We start from the raw sequence: 11,338 nt of genomic DNA on the forward strand, positions 1-11,338 counted from the left end.
TTATCTATTAGAATGTATCTTTAGCTCGTTACATGTAAATTAATTAATTATTATAAAAATAAAGAACAAAATTTTTATTTTCCTAACAGTAGCTAGATTTTTCTCACAGATGGAGCCAAAATATATCGGGCCCATACCCAAGTAGCCCATTACATCACATTTAGTTCGAAGTATTAACGGGTGGTAATTACAAATAAATAGTTATAATTAGATTGACAACAACTAATTATAACTAGTTTAATACCCGTCCGGTGGACGGGTTACGTTGAACAACGTAACAAACAAAGGTAATCTATATTAAGTATATAGAAATTTACACAACATTACAAACAAAAGCACCATTTTAATCTATAAAAGGAAAGTGAACGTCAACAGTTTACAACCACAAAATGTTAGAAAATAAAACTGATAAGAGTACTAAAACATGAAATGGTGTCATTTTAATGCAAAAGTAAATAGAAGGCAAAACATATGCATGGTAACATACAAGAACATGAGCGGAAAGTGTAATAGCATTCAAACATGGTTTACCGTCTCGTTTTTTTGACTTTTGGATCGTCCTCTTTGACCCGGGGGGGGGGGGGGGGGGTCTTTTCAACCCATTGGCTTGATGCCTGATGCCCAACCCTCAAGTTTGGTAAGGATGTAACAAACATTTGTTAAGGATGTTTATATTAAAAAAAAACTACGCTAAAAACTAAAAAAGGAAGAAGATTTGCTATGGGTCCGTATGAAACTGTCATAAGTAGTCAAACCATGGGGAATGTTGGCAAACCCTTCGTTTCATGGAAAAGAGATAGCAAAACATTATTTTCTATAGATGATCAATAATATGTTATGAATCCAAACAATGATTACTCAAAAAAGTAAATAAATTCAACGGCCAATTAACACAATGATTCTTATCTCGCTGCTTGTCGCCACATTTGTTTAAATGATTGGTTATAACGGCCTTTTTTTAATTGTTTCGGCTAAAGTTGAATTTTAATAATCAAATCTTTTCTTTTATGGCCACATAAAAAGTTTTTTTTTTTTTTTTTTTTTTTTTTTTTGTGGGTGAGGGGAAGAGGTTTAGCTTGTGGAGTTTACTATGTACCATTTATTTTATAAAAAAATGTTTCGTCAAGTATCTTAAAATGAAAACAAAAGTATAAACAAATAAAACAAAGTTTTCACCTTGAAGAATTGCTCCATAGACTATACTGATAATATTTCTCCTGGTAAACTCTAGACCTTCCTCTATTTTTCAGCTGATCGTTCTTTGGTTCTTGGGTTACGAATGTCAGATAGCATATCATCAGAATTATCCCCGGATGAAGAGTTTTCGTAAAGATAAACTGCCCTAGTTAACTGTGGAAAACAATTGGTCTGGATCAAGTTAATAAATTGAAACTACAATTTTATATTTGTGAAATAAAAATGAATTCAAAGTTGGGTAACAAAGCTTAACCTGAAGAAGCCGGTGCCCGATCAGTTGTCTTTACCATTCGATACATCTGCAACAAAAAATAAAATAATGGCTAGTTTCTTAGACAGTGACAATTAAATTTTGGGATTTAAGATAAATTAATGTCCAAGATGTGTAAATACATATTTGGAATTTAACATGAACATGAACATGCAAACCAATGTATTTACCCCTTTTAACTGCAAGCAACAACAAATTGACTGGGTTAACAAAGCTCTTCATGGAATGAGTGAAAATGTGAAATACCAAGCTAACCACCTTCATTGGAAACCCATGACACCTGCACCGGACGGGTATAAAACTATGATGGTAACCACCTTCACCAAAGTCTTCAGAACAAACATTTAAATTTGATTTAGTAGACACACCCTCACTAGCTTACAGAGTGATCATTGTGCCAACTTTACGAATTGATTTCGCAATTCGCATATGAACAATGCGTATGGTTTTAAGTTACTTATAAACCTAGAAATGAAAATATGCTAATGGGTTGAGTTTTTCTCCTGAAATATCAAGAGCCTCAACAGACTGTGAGCACCCGCAAGGTGGCAGTCTGACCATTGAACAAAGAAAAGAAAACTGTGCATGTATATAAAGAAAAGGTTAAAAATATATCTAAAATATGTTGAAATCACTAATGTTAGCTAACAACAGTAATCTAGATTTGATATAAAAAAACAAATTTGGAGTTGAAGTTCAAAAAGGTACCAAATTACACAGTTTTACGTATCCAGAATTTGATTAGATCAAGGGCGGATAGAAAACTTGTAGTCTCAAGAAAAGAGCAACTCTAAAACTAATTATATTGTCGAAATAGGAGATCATATAAATCACTATGATTTTCAGAAATATACTGTGACTTGAAAATAATTTAATAGGTAAAAAATTATAACAGTGAATTGTTCCACATCTAAACCTAAGTAAACTGAAATAAAAAAAAAAATATAAGTATAGTATACGAATAAAACTGGAATGTACCTTCTCCTTTTGAGTTAGGGAAATCATGAGAGGAGTAGGAGCTTTGACTATGACGTTGACTCATATAACCAACAGGTAACAATTTTATCATATTTCCATTACCTTGCAGCACAAATGAAATTTACTCTACAGCTCAAAACAAACACAATTATGAATTAAACTGGAAAAATGTAAATACGTTCAGACAATAAGATCAAATTTATGCCAATAACGATTTTACCTTATCAGAACTGCACAATTATGATTTAAATCGGAAGCATCACTGTCAATTACTTTAAAATCCAATTGAAAAAGGAGACACCAGAGACTGTAAATTCCAATAAGGATGGTTCAGATGCAATCAATTGCAGCACCTGATAATCCAGAAAAGAACTCAACAAACCTAGAAGCCGCTAATTGCCTCGCCTTAATACTTAGAACTTCTTGCAGCCTCCATAGAACTCTTGTGATTTTCCTTCAAATGTAAACCTAGTGATCCTAACTTGCAATGCTTCCACAAGTTTCTGTACAATGAAGTAAATATTCAGAAACAGTTTATGTAGTTAGTTTAGACACAATGCAATCTCTTCATTTCCAATAAACGTGTACTTACTTGCAGTCCCAATGCTTCATCCAGTTCCTCCTGTGACACCAGCCATTTTGAAAATCAAAAGTATGAGTTTAGATATTATGGTTAATTTTAAATTATAAACACAAAGGAACTTGCTACAACTTACTAGCAACTCAAGTGCTTCCTTAATTTCCTGTACCACCAATATTCGATCACTTCACTTTGAAACTCTTAAACGATTCGGAAATGTAAAAAACAAAAACGTTTCCATCATACATGTTATAGAAACACTTACAACAAACAGTATTAGCCATCACGATTACATTCGATAACAATCCGTCATTAAACCTTCCGATTGAAAACGATCGCAGAGAGGAGTGATGTGACAATCGAGTGCTGATAGTTCGCCGCTAGTGCGGCCGTCATCGGAGTGGTGGTGTGATGGTTGCCGGCCCGTTCCCCTCGTTGCGGTGGTGGTTGTGCGATGATTGTCAGTGGTGATGGTTAGGGTTATCTATGATTAGAGTGAGAGGAGTTCCAATCGGGATTGCAAAGTGATATATAAAGAAGTGTAGAGGCAGAACGTGGGAGTGGGATTCGGAAGGAAGTGTGAAAACCGTCTGTAACCGTAGACGTGGAGATCATGTGTAGAAAAAGGTGGAACAAACCACCTGCTCAGAAAACCGCAAGGTAACCTCTCAAAACTGCCACAATAGCAGTTTTTTTTATGAGTTTAAAGGGCTGAGATTTAATCTCAGCAAAATCCAATGGTGAATATTGATTTCAAAGATAACTTCCACTTAATGGGTTCCATATATATATATAATATATAGGGGAAGGAAAGATCCACTAAAAAGTGGATTTTGCTTAAATAGCTTAATAAGTATTGTGATGATGACATGCGGCACCCCTAATAAGTAGGAATGAAGGGCATTTTGGTCCTTATAAATATGAGCGAAAATGACATGTGTCACCTCTTTTGGTTTTTAAAAATACAACAAAAAAATCTAGTACAAAAAAACCTAGCACAAAAAATCTAGTACAAAAAAACATAGCATAAAAAATGTAGTACAAAAAAATATAACACAAAAAAATCTAGTAAAAAAAAATATAGCACGAAAAAATTCAGCAAAACAATATAGTACAAAAAAATCCAGCACAAAAAATTGAGAAAAAAACTTTAAGACAAAAAAATTTAGCACAAAAATATAGTATAAAAATCTAGCACAAATTGGGGGGGGGGGGCTACTAATGATAGGATTCTATCACTCCCACTATCCAATCAAATCATGCCATGTCAGCACCCAATATTCTATCACTAGTGATAGAAATGTAGTGGGGTGGTATCACTAGTGATGTGATTCCAATGTACAAGTATTAATGCACAATGTACAAGATACACATTCATCACCCAATATCTTCAACGCGTTATATATATAACGAGTTATACTCTATCACTCGTTATGGAAGTGGAGGCGGCGGTGTTCCACGAGTGATACTATTGTATCACAGTAAATAACGTATCCGCCCCGTGTGGCCTTATACAACATAGAAATACAACACATGTTAGTGAGGTTTTTTAGTCTTCATAATTTATATAGCAATATGGTACTCAAATTAAATATAAAAAGACGCTCGATTTTACGGTGAAATTTTTATGAAAAAATAATGCCGTATAAAAAAATATATGAACGTTTAAAAAAATGAAGGTGGAATATGCATGTGTCTTGCATGTGGAGAGGGAAAGTCCATAAATAGGATTTCCCCAAGATACCCTTACACTCCTCCTTTCTCTTACATTTTCATATAAACCATTGATTTGAAAAATGAATGGTTAAGATTCCATCTCATCCTATTTAGACAAAATAAACTTTTTATTTGATCTTACCCCTAATAACAAATGTCTCATGACAATAAAATTTTAATGTGCTTTTGATTACAAATAAATAAAAGAGTAAACTACAAATTTTGTCCTTTTATGTCTGTACCAAATTATAGGCGGTGTCCCTTTACCTTTAAATATGATGAGTTTTGTCCTTAACATTTCAAAATCCTGCACATTATGTCCTTTAGGCCTAACCCAGTCAGATTTTTTTGTTAAATATGGTCATGTGCCTTGCACATGAGGGTATTTTTGTCATTTTACATCTCCAAGTACTATTGAGTAAATAACTTATATCAAGGGGTAAAAAATAAAGTTATAAAAACTTCATGTCTACTCTATCTTTAACTCTCTCCCTCACTCTCTTTACTCTCTCTCTAAAAAAACTCGGCTATCTCTCTAACTCCCTCTCCCTCACACACTCTACTCTCTCTCTAAAAAAACTCTGCACTCTCTTTCGTTCTCTAAAATTTATGGTGGGATTTAACAATTTGACCAAGATATCTTGTAGTTCATGATCAAGAACAATTTGACCAGGTGCTAGTGATGTCACCAGCAGCGGTGGTGGCGTTGCAACGTTGCCGGGGTAGCTACAGCGATGATTTCCCGGCCCATGCTTATTGATTTTCGATCTGCTACAGATTATTACATGTATTGAAGTTGTTTGTTATAGGTTATGAAAAAGGGGGTGAAATTAGGTTGAAGATGAAGTTAGGTATTGAAGTTCTTTGTTATAGGTACGACTCCCTTTGTTATGGAAATGATGATTGAAGATAAAGTAAGTGGGAGATTAAGGTGGTTGTCTGTCACACCCCGATTTCCACGTGTCACCGGTGGGCCCGGTGTGGGGTACAGTGACGTAGTTGGCATCGTCATAGACAAACAACACAATATAATAAATGCACAGCGGAAGCAGAATAGAAACATTTCAACTTTAAATAAAGTGTAATAATAAATATCACAGTAGTTGAAATGGATCCACAGGCGGATCAAATAAAAATAGAAATAAATAGTTCAACAGATAATTGTCGTCCGAGCTTGCGAGACTATAGTGGACGCTCTTAGGAAACAACCAGCCTAATTCCGTATAGTACCTGCACTTAACCTTTTGGGAAAAATACGTCAGTTTACACTGGTAAATACAAATCAACCGACTCATTTTGAAGATGATTGAAAATTGATTTAAATGCACAAGGCATAAATATTTTTATTAACTTGGGATAATTATATAATATAAACTTGTGAACGAATTACATGCACTTTTATCTCTGGTGGCCCGGGATCTGCTGTCCGGGCTAAGAATTAAATGACACACCACATTAAAGAGTTATACACGACGAGTGTACGCCTACACCCCGTGCTCTGGTCGTGGCCATCTCGTAAGATAATGCCAAGGATATCCGGGACATGGTCAATAACCCCCCAAAGCCTTTAAGTAAGACAAAACTGTTTAAACGAAGTCGCACAAGCTATTCAAGACTGTACACCTATAAGGCGCAGGACTTGTGCGCTCGATCAAGCGGTATTTTAAATACCGTACCCCAAGCCCGTATAGGGAAAATAAGTCAAAATGTATTTACCTGAGCAAGTATAAGTCACAAATGATAAGTGTTGGTAGCTTTTACCGGGCCTCCTAATCTGGAACAAAGGTTTATAATTAACCTATTAGATTCCTAACGGCCTTTTATTTAAGCCTAAGCTTTGACCGGTTAGTTTTAGGAGTGATACGGTTTACGCACGATTAAGCGAAAGACCGGATAGAATATGATTTAGACCCGACAAGTTTGAATACTTGTATAATATGGGTATACTAAATACATTCTGGATTTTGAAACAAAAATGATATCGTTTGACCCGTTTCGGTCAATTTACGCAAACTAGTTACGTAAACCGAACCGAACGCGAAAAGGGCGATACGGGTAGACCAATGATTCAAATGCAAGTTCCCTGATGTAATATGCTCAAAATATGATATTATATCAGTAAGTTATGTTCTATATTGCCCGGAATAATTTTAAACTCAATTTATGCCTTAGAAGGGCATTTTGGTCATTTAAAAGTTAATAAAAGGGTAAAATTAGAAATCTGAGTTTCGGGTCTGGTTCATACAGTAAATATACTTAATATAACATATTATATCAGTAGGGTATGACCCATATATCAAATTTATCATTTAAAACCAAACTATGCACCGTAGGGGCAATTTAGTAATTTCACAAGGGCTAAAAATGCCAAAACTGGAAATCTGAGTTCATATACTTATACTTACTGTTTTTATATGAAAATAAGCTAAACACATCAGTAGGTATAGGTCTTATATGTTTAAAACAAGTATTACGCTTACTATGCGCTTAAAACGCTAAATATGCGATTTAAGGGCTTTTCGGGTTTTCAATTTAAATCTGAGATTTTTATATTTCCAGAATACTTAAAATAATTTATTCATCATATAAAATCAGTAGAAAAAGGTTTCGGGTCAAAAGGATGTGTAAAACTCATTTTATGGCTAAAACGGTCAAAACCGACATAGGCCGAAATGACTAGGCGATCTAGGATCCGTTCAGCCAAAAATTAATTAAAAATCATCTAAAATCCCAAAATATTATAATACATCAGTTGGTAAAAAGTTTTGCATCAAAACGTGGCCAGAAACGGGTTCTATGCGAAAAGGACCGTTTATGTAAATTTATAATATAGTTTTACGCTAATGGCCATAACTCACAATCTGGACCACCAACTGATCCGAAACTTTCGGTGCAAGTTCATATATTAGAAATAAAGATTTCTATCCTTTCACTTTTCCAAAAATCCCGTTTTAAATCGAAAAGGGCAAAATAGTCAACTTTATGCATAAATCGGAAACATGCATTCGAATAGGCTAAGCATAGACTCAATCAAAGAAAATTCCAGAAAGTTTAACTAAAATAAAAATAGCCAAAAATACTTTCCAATGCAGATCTCGAACATGCATGTACGAATCCGAATCGATAGTCTATGAAATAATCGTTTTACAAGACTTTCGGTTCCGATTCGTGGCTATACTATAGATTGTCGAGTTGATGATGATTAAAACACATTCTTATATGTATTACAAGTTGTTTATGATGATAAATCAGATTGCATGTCATCTATATCATTATTCATGTTATTTTTCACAAAAATCGCTTCTGTTGACTTTTTAGAAATAGGTTTGACTCGACATTTAGCATGCATGTAGTGGGAATCAGATGGTACCCTTTAGAGGGTTTGTTTCCCACATAAATACCAATCTATAACAAGGTTCAATTCGAGAAATGACTGAAAGAAATCCGTTTAATCGGAAAGTCAAAGGTTATGAACACCCAGTTTGACTTTTATCAATAAACACAACAAGAACGGATTAAAGAACGAATTGAAAGCTTACAAAGGTCCTATAGATGTTTAGTGAACACTAGAAATCAGCTTTGATGGTCGGATTAGCTCCAGAAGTCTTGCCTTGAAGTTCTTGAATGTTGAGAGCACTTTGGTTACAATGCAAATGTCCAAGAATGAGCTCAATAATCTGATTTATGGCCATAAATTCGAGGTTACTGTAGTAGTAGGCATGCATGGCATGTTATTGGGTTAATTGGAGGTGCAAATGAGCTGTATGGCACTTGAAATCGGACCCAAATCAACCAAAACCGAAGTTTCTGTCGCTGGGCAACCCACGCGGCCCGCTTGGGCTTTCCCAGGCGGGTCGCCTGACCCTGGTTCAGCCAAAATAAGTTTCATGTATTGACAGCTTTGACCCCTGAATTTGTACGCGATGTTTCGGCCACTTTTCTCGACCCGTAAACCCCCAAACTTGGTTTTTAAGAACCTTAGGACTTTTACCAACATGGTAATGTCCTCGGATAACTTTGCGCTCAACCGAAAAGCCATGAAATTCGACGTTGACGCTTTTAGTCCCTTAAGTACGGTTTTGGCCATAACTTTCTCATACGTTGACGAAACTTCATGAAATTTTAACCACATATTCTAGTGAGTATATTTTAGCTATACAAAGCTTCGGGTCTGCCAAAAGTTCACTCAGAGGTATAAATTAAACATGTTGACACTTTTGGCCCCTATAGTTTGAAATACTTCACTTTTGTGCAATTTCCGCGTCGTATGATCCATGAACCATCCGTTTAAGGTTATAAACATTATGTAGGGTTATCATAGAGTCTATTTATCCATTGTTGACACTTTGGACCCTTACGTTCCATAGTTTTCACCGTTTGTCACTTTTAGTCCCTCTAAAGTATGTTTTCACATAACGGAACCTTATGACACGTGTCAAGACATTATTGGACGAAATTTTTCGAGGTGTTACATCCTCACCCCCTTAAAAGAAATCTCGACCCCGAGATTTATTCAAACAAATGGGGATATTTTTCTTTCATCGTGGATTCCACTTCCCACGTGTACTCGGGTCCTCTACGGGCATCCCATTTGACCTTTACAATAGGCACGTGCTTCCTCCAAAGCTTCTTTACCTGTCGATCCTCAATCGACAAAGGTTTTTCAACAAACTTTAGACTTTCGTCTATGTGTATATCTGTATGCGGTATAACCAGTGAATCGTCAGCGAAACATTTCTTCAAGTTACAGATATGGAACACATTATGAATAGCACTAAGCTCTTCAGGCAAGTTTAACTTATAAGCGACTGACCCGATACGTTCGATTATCTCGAAAGGTCCTATGTATCTCGGGCTTAGCTTGCCTTTCTTTCCAAATCTCATTACACCTTTCCAAGGTGATACCTTAAGCAACACTTTTTCACCTACATCGAAGTGAAAATCCTTGCGCTTAGGATCCGCATAACTTTTCTGCCTATCCCTGGCAGCTTTCAAACGATCACGGATCTGAACGATCTTGTCTGTCGTCTCAAAGATGATATCTGGTCCAGACAACTGGACATCTCCAACTTCTGCCCAACAAATGGGCGATCTACACTTTCTACCGTATAGGGCCTCAAAAGGCGCAGCCTTTATGCTGGAATGGTAGCTATTGTTGTAGGAGAATTCAATCAGTGGTAAGTTCTTATCCCAACTACCACCTAAGTCGATCGCACATGCTCGAAGCATGTCTTCCAAGGTTTGAATAGTACGCTCGCTCTGACCATCAGTCTGAGGATGGTAAGCCGTACTAAAATTCAAACGAGTGCCCAACGATTGTTGGAAACTCTTCCAAAAATGTGACGTATATCTAGTATCTCTATCAGAGATAATAGATATAGGTATACCATGTAGCGCTACTATCTTATCGACGTATAATTGAGCTAACATATCTGAGCTATACGTCTCTTTGATGGGTAGAAAATGAGCTGACTTAGTCAGTCTGTCTACTATGACCCATATGGTATCATTTCCCTTTTTCGTCTTCGGCAACTTGGTGATAAAATCCATTGTCACCATTTCCCATTTCCACTTGGGAATTTCAGGTTGCTGAAGCAAACCTGACGGCTTCTGATGCTCAGCCTTGACTTGCGCACAAGTCAAACATTTGGCCACATACTCGGCCACGGACTTTTTCAAACCAATCCACCAGTAGTTTGATTTCAAATCCTGGTACATCTTATCTGCTCCAGGATGAACTGAGTATTTAGAGCTGTGGGCTTCCTGGAGGATAACATCCCGAAGTCCTCCATAAACTGGAACCCATATTCGTCCGTTTAGTCGTAGCATTCCATCTTTGTCGTGGGATAACTGCTCCCCAGTTACTCCCAACTTTTCTGCAGGATAGTTAGCTTCCAGCACAGCTTCCTTCTGTGCAGCTAACACCCTCTCATTCAAATTATTCCTTATTTCAATGCGCTTGGCATTGATTCTGATCGGTTTAACCCTTTCTTTTCTGCTTAAGGCGTCGGCAACCACATTTGCCTTGCCTGGATGGTATCTTATCTCACAGTCATAGTCATTTAGAGTTTCCATCCATCGCCTTTGTCGCATGTTCAATTCCTTCTGATTGAACAGATGCTGAAGACTCTTGTGATCCGAATAAATTATGCACTTGGTGCCATACAAGTAATGTCTCCATAGCTTCAATGCAAATACAACCGCACCCAATTCCAAATCGTGGGTGGTGTAGTTCTTCTCGTGCACCTTTAGCTGTCGAGAAGCGTAGGCAATGACTTTGCCTTTCTGCATGAGTACACAACCCATGCCCGTATGTGATGCGTCACAATACACCACAAATTCATCTATACCATCGGGCAACGTCAATACTGGTGCATTGCTCAGCTTCTGCTTCAGAATGTCAAAGGATTCCTGCTGCTTAGGGCCCCAATCAAACTTAATCTTCTTACGGGTCAATGAGGTTAGGGGCGCAGCAATCCTTGAGAAGTTCTCGATAAAGCGCCTATAATATCCTGCCAATCCGAGGAAACTGCGAATCTCAGTAGGCGTCTTCGGCTCCTGCCAATTCATGACTGCTTCGACTTTAGCGGGATCTA

The 11,338-nt window shown here is 36.8% G+C and overlaps 1 long non-coding RNA gene across 3 annotated transcripts; it reads right to left on the minus strand.

Moving 5' to 3' along the window:
• Positions 1-418: 418 nt before the first annotated feature.
• LOC110880058 lies at positions 419-3,687 on the minus strand. 3 transcript variants are annotated; one of them, XR_004868168.1, is made up of 9 exons: positions 3,292-3,686; positions 3,163-3,189; positions 3,039-3,068; positions 2,829-2,949; positions 2,667-2,753; positions 2,447-2,548; positions 1,639-1,748; positions 1,451-1,496; positions 419-1,350 (listed from the first exon to the last, which is right to left on the minus strand). It is a non-coding gene; the product is annotated as an uncharacterized LOC110880058 (long non-coding RNA). The 3 variants fall into 3 exon arrangements; XR_002559181.2 differs by having other exon boundaries at positions 2,447-2,572; XR_002559182.2 differs by having other exon boundaries at positions 2,667-2,949; positions 3,292-3,687.
• Between the last annotated feature and the right edge of the window lie 7,651 nt (positions 3,688-11,338).

The sequence above is a fragment of the Helianthus annuus genome, chromosome 9 (genome assembly GCF_002127325.2).
Source record: "Helianthus annuus cultivar XRQ/B chromosome 9, HanXRQr2.0-SUNRISE, whole genome shotgun sequence".
In the NCBI taxonomy this organism is placed as follows: Eukaryota; Viridiplantae; Streptophyta; class Magnoliopsida; order Asterales; family Asteraceae; genus Helianthus; species Helianthus annuus.